This window comes from Trichechus manatus, unplaced genomic scaffold, assembly GCF_000243295.1.
Source record: "Trichechus manatus latirostris isolate Lorelei unplaced genomic scaffold, TriManLat1.0 scaffold00144, whole genome shotgun sequence".
NCBI lineage: Eukaryota > Metazoa > Chordata > Mammalia > Sirenia > Trichechidae > Trichechus > Trichechus manatus.
Window position 1 is genome coordinate 2,936,694 of NW_004444080.1, and position 4,284 is coordinate 2,940,977.

General features: G+C 37.8%; 1 long non-coding RNA gene across 1 annotated transcript in view; it reads left to right on the top strand.

Annotated features, from left to right (window-relative positions):
• Nucleotides 1–244: 244 nt before the first annotated feature.
• The window catches only part of LOC111822252 (uncharacterized), a 36,056-nt gene continuing 32,016 nt past the window's right edge, over nucleotides 245–4,284 (top strand). The window contains exons 1-2 of the long non-coding RNA XR_002825538.1: nucleotides 245–861; nucleotides 1,448–1,542. This is a non-coding gene — a long non-coding RNA (uncharacterized LOC111822252). The remainder of the gene's footprint in view (nucleotides 862–1,447; nucleotides 1,543–4,284) is intronic.

Sequence of the window (4,284 nt, forward strand, 5' to 3'; positions counted from 1 at the left end):
AACTTTAATAAAAAGTTGATTTTTTTCTTTAGAAAGTATCTTGACCAAGAAAAATAAAAATTACTCTAGATAATAAATGCTTCCTTATTTAATTAGATGTCAGAAAGGAAACCATACTTTGCCTAGAGGTAATACTGAGCTGTTCTTCCACTCTAAGATGAGAAGGCACAATGGGAAGATTTATCACTGCTTAGGTTGCGTTTTTGTCTTCATGTGTATGAACTAACTGTGTGTCCTTCTTGTCTTTGTTTCTAAAAGGAGACTTGCCCCATTGTCTCAACAGCCTATGGAGTTATGAGTAAAAATATTTTGGGTGTATTACTCCAAGGTTTGTATAAGTGAGAAAATGGACACTTCTGCATAATTTCTTGTTCTGTTCCAGCACAGCTTGGCCAATGTCAATAGTCAGGGTTACACTTTGGATAATACTCTGCATTTTGTGCTGGTACCTATGCATAATGGTACTGGTGATGTGATGATAATTGTGTGAAGAGATAAACAGTCATAGCATAAGAGATTTTTTCCTCTGATTTGAACATTTCCCAATGTGTAACGGTACGGACAATTCCCAAGGAAATTTTTTTGAGAGGAGAAAGAGGGTTTCCTTACCTCTACTTCCTTAGTCAGATTAATTGATTTCTGTTTTTGTGGTGTATATCTGATATTTTTGCCTTCAAAACATTCCTTTTTCTTATAATAAAAGTATTCTGATTTCCATTTTGGGAACTAACTGCCTCTTCCTTATACTTATTCTATGTGTTTCAGACGCCTATGACTTCACTTGGCTTTAAGGGAGGAGACATCACAAAAGCCTGGCCTGTCGTAACACTGCATCCTCTTGGCCACAAAGATTGATTCAAGGTCAAGTATTTGATTCCTGTGACCATTGGAAGCCTTTTTAATGGCATTTGCTTCAGGTACCTGAAAGAGGTCCCCTGAATGTGCTAAATGGATAGAAATCTGGAGTTGTTGGTGACCGTGTTGCCACCACATAGGAAGGAGATTACTGAGATTGAAACTAACACGAAGAATGGTAGAGCTAAGTGGTGGATGGGATAGAGACAGTGTCTTTTGATGACATTTTTTGGAGACTCTAGACTTTGCCATTCTATTAAACTAGCTGTAACTTTCGAGCTCTATTTTTTTTTTTTTTAAATTTAAAACACTTTGGGTGGATTTTCTTATTTTAACTAAAAGAATTTTGACAAAACAATGTTCAAATAAAATTCAGCCCTTGACCTGGATGATTCTTATTACAAAGAGTTCTATTGTATTCTTGTTCTTAAAAATCTCTGATATACTTCCACTGAAAATATTTGTAGATTCTGGTTATAGGGCTTTTCAATCAGAGGTTCATTATTGTTTCGAATCCAAATATCCTAGAACTCTAAGTGAATTCAGCTATTTATGTTTCTTTCTGTGACGATTTTATTGTTTTGCTTTTCAGGTAAACTAGAAAATACGGATGGGGAGGAATTCATGCTTTGGGTCAGGGTACATTATAGGAAGTATTCAAGTTTGGTCTGGATCCTCACTTAGCAGGTCTGTAGAATCAACTGTGAACTCCTTGTGGTTGTCTGCACTGATTATCCTGTTTCTTGCCTTTGTGCCCTCACTTAGACTGTCTCCATTTTCCTTCCAATTCTCTGTGCTTGGTTTACTCCTAACCATATTTATTTATTTTTTTTTATTTTATTGTACTTTAAGTGAAAGTTTACAATTCAAGTTAGTCTCTCATACAAAAATTTATACATACATTTTTATGTGACCCTAGTTGCTCTCCCTATACTGTGACAGCACACTCATCCTTTCCACTCCAGATCTCTTGTGTCCATTCAAACAGCTCCTGTGCCTCTCTGCCTTCTCATCTCACCTCCGGATAGGAACTGTTCATTTTAGTTTCATGTATCTACTTGAGCTAAGAAGCACACTTCACGAGTATCATTTTATGTCCCATAGTCCAGTCTAATCTTTGACTGAAATGTTGGCCTTGGGAATTGTTTTCGTTTTGGGCTAACTGAGAGTCCAGGGGCCATGTCTTCCAGACTCCCTCCAGTCTCAATCAAACCATTAAGTCTGGTCATTTTACTAGAATTTGAGCTCTGCACCCCACTTTTCTCCTGCTCCATCAGGGACTGTCTGTTGTGTTCCCTGTCAGGGTGGTCATTGGTGGTAGCCAGACACCATCTAGTTCTTCTGGTCTTGGGCTGATGCAGTCTCTGTTTTCAGTCTCTGTTTTCAGTCTCTTGGGCTAATATTTTCCTTGTGTCTTTGGTATTCTTCATTCTTCTTTGCTCCAGGTGGGTTAAGACCAATTGATGCATCTTAGATGGCTGCTCGCTAGCTTTTAAGGCCCCAGATACTATCCACCAAAGTAGGATGCAGAACATTTTCTTAATAAACTTTGTTACGCCAATTGACCTAGATATCCCTTGAAACTATGGTCCCTAGACCCCTGCCCTTGCTACTCTGTCCCTCGAAGTGTTTGATTGTATTCAGAAAACTTAGCTTTGGTTTAGTCCAGTTGTGTTGACTTCCCCTTAGCATGTGCTGTCCTTCCCTTCACCTAAGATAATTCTTGTCTATTTTCTAGTTAGTGAATACCCCTCTCCCTTCCTCCCTACCTTCATAACCATCAAATAATGTTTTCTTCTGTGTTTAAACCTTTTCTTCAGTTCTTATAATAGCGGTCTTATACAACATTTGTCCTTTTGCGACTGACTAAATTCACTCAGCATGATGCCTTCCATATTCCTCCATGTTATATTTCATGGATTTATTGTTGCTCTTTATTGTTGCATAGTGATCCATTGTGTGTATATACCATAATTTGTTTATCCATTCATCTGTTGATGGACACCTAGTTGTTTCCATCTTTTAGCTATAGTGAACACTGCAGCAATGAACATGGGTGTGCATATATCTATTCTTGTGACAGCTCTTAATTCTCTAGGATATATTCCAAGGAGGGAGATTTCTGAATCGTACACTATTTCTATTTCTAGCTTTTTAAGGAAGTGCCAAATCGATTTCCAAAGTGGTTGTACCAGTTTACATTCCCACCAACAGTGTATAAGTGTTCCAGTCTCTCCACAACCTCTCCAACATTGATTACTTGGTGTTTTTTGGATTAATGCTATCCTTGCTGGAGTAAGATGATATCTCATTGTAGTTTTGCTCTGTATTTCTCTAATGGCTGATGATCGTGAGCATTTCCTCATGTGTCTGTTAGCCCCTGAATATCTTCTTTGGCGAAGTACCTATTCATATCCTTTGCCCATTTTTACTTGGGTTGTCTTTTTGTTGTTGAGATTTTGCAGTATCTTGTAGACTTTAGACATTAGACGCTGATCGGATTTGTCATAGCCAAAAGTTTTTTCCCAGTCTGTAGGTTGCCTTTTTACTCTTTTGGTGAAACCTTTGATGAGCATAAGTGTTTGATTTTTAGGAGCTCCCAGTTATCTAGTTTCTCTTCCAGTGTTTGTACATTGTTACTTATGGTTTGTATTCTGTTTCTGCCATGTATTAGGGCTCCTAGCATTGTCTATATTTTTTCTTCCATGATCTTTATAATTTTTGATTTTATATTTAGGTCTTTGTTCCATTTTTAGTTAGTTTTTGTGCATGGTGTGAGGTATGGGTCCAGTTTTTTGCAGATGGTTATCCAGTTATGCCAGCATCATTTGTTAAAGAGACTGTCTTTTCCCCAGTTAATGGACTTTGGGCCTTTGTCAAATATCAGCTGCTCATAGGTGGATGAATTTACATCTAGATTCTCAATTCTGTTCCATTGTTCTGTGTAGCTTTGTTGTACCAGTACCAGGCTGTTTTGACTACCGTGGCAGTATATTAGTTTCTAAACTCAGGTAATGTGAGGCCTCCCACTTTGTTCTTCTTCTTCAGTAGTGCTTTCCTTATCTGGGGCCTCTTCCCTTTCCATATGAAGTTGGTGGTTTGTTTCTCTATCTCATTAAAAAATGCTGTTGGAATTTGGATCGGGATTGCATTGTATCTGTAGATCAGTTTGGGTAGACTTGACATTGTCACAATGTTGAGTCTTCCTATCCATGAGCAAGGTATATTTTTCCACTTATGCAGGTCTTTTTTGGTTTCTTGCAGTAGGGTCTTGTAGTTTTCATTGTATAGGCCTTTGACATCTCTGGTTAATTTATTCCTAAGTATTTTATCTTCTAGGGAGCTATTGTAAATGGTGCTGATCTGGTGATTTCCTCTTTGTGGTTCTCTTTGTTGGTGTAGAGGAATCCAACTGATTTTTGTATGTTT